The sequence below is a fragment of the Aplysia californica genome, unplaced genomic scaffold (genome assembly GCF_000002075.1).
Source record: "Aplysia californica isolate F4 #8 unplaced genomic scaffold, AplCal3.0 scaffold00200, whole genome shotgun sequence".
NCBI lineage: Eukaryota > Metazoa > Mollusca > Gastropoda > Aplysiida > Aplysiidae > Aplysia > Aplysia californica.
Window position 1 is genome coordinate 880869 of NW_004797470.1, and position 1287 is coordinate 882155.

The following is a 1287-nucleotide window of genomic DNA, read 5'->3' on the forward strand; positions in this document are numbered from 1 at the left end:
GATGGATGGATAGATAGATAGATAGATAGATAGATAGATAGATAGATAGATAGATAGATAGATAGATAGATAGATAGATAGATAGATAGATCAACTTCCATACCTCATGCAACTCTGACACTTTTTTTTAAAAAAAGAAACACTTAACAAAGCGGAAACCACTCCAGTCCAAGAGACCAACAACGAAAGACACAGAAACCCCTACAAAGACACCACTGGCAGAATTAATGAAGAACAAAGGTTGGCAGGTCCTCTTGACAATGACAAACTTCTCTTGCTGGAAATGTGAGAAGCGTACGTTTAGTGTACGAGGAACAATAGACTTTAATTATAATAGCCTAGATCATGCACTCTCATGGCCGTCGATTTTGGCACTCTATATAAACTCTGTTTAAATTTCACTGCGCAAAAAAAAACCTCCCCCCGGGGCAGTGCCACTGACTGTAGTGTCTTTAGGCCATTCCCAAAGGGGGGAAATTTCTCGTTCAAGCACAGTAGAATTGTAAATGGGCTGATTCATGTCACGCTCATGACTGTGCCTGATCTACAATCGGAAACTTCTGCTTTTTCTTTCCTACTCCTTAGTATTGTCATTTTCCTCTACTTCTTTTGTATGTTTGTCACTCTCTTGTGACCTGCTATTTCCGGGGTGCCTTGATAGTTGAAGCAGACCTTTTGCTGTTGAAGCTAGAGAGGTGAGCAGAGTAAGTCTGATTCCCTGTAAAGACTTTTCTGTTGACACCCACCCCTTGACGCTCATATGACCTTATGCAGTTGCGGACGCCGTAAAACCCTCTACTATAAAAAAAATCGCCAAGGTGGCCTAAATGAAGGACAAAATATCAGTCTTGTTTTTTGTCATGTGCTCGCAGCACTTTTTCCGCCTAGCCGTTTATTTTGGTTTCAAATTGTGTCATATTATGGTGCGCTTTGCATTGAACAGGAAGTACGTCGAAGTGAATGATCTAGGATAATATTCTACTACATGTCTATGACGAGGATCTTTTGTTATCTCTACCTCTGAGGGTTGTAATTGGATTTACAATGCTTTTATTGTTTTATGACCTGAAGTGCGAAAGAACTCCACTAAAGTCTATGTGTGTTTGTAAGTGTGTGTGTGTGTAATTGGATTTACAATGCTTTTATTGTTTTATGACCTGAAGTGCGAAAGAACTCCACTAAAGTCTATGTGTGTTTGTAAGTGTGTGTGTGTGTAATTGGATTTACAATGCTTTTATTGTTTTATGACCTGAAGTGCGAAAGAACTCCACTAAAGTCTATGTGTGT

The 1287-nt window shown here is 39.5% G+C and overlaps 1 protein-coding gene across 1 annotated transcript in view; it reads right to left on the bottom strand.

Annotated features, from left to right (window-relative positions):
• Positions 1 to 1287, bottom strand: part of LOC106011851 — a gene marked incomplete at its 3' end in the record, with an annotated part of 20267 nt that overhangs the window by 4725 nt on the left and 14255 nt on the right.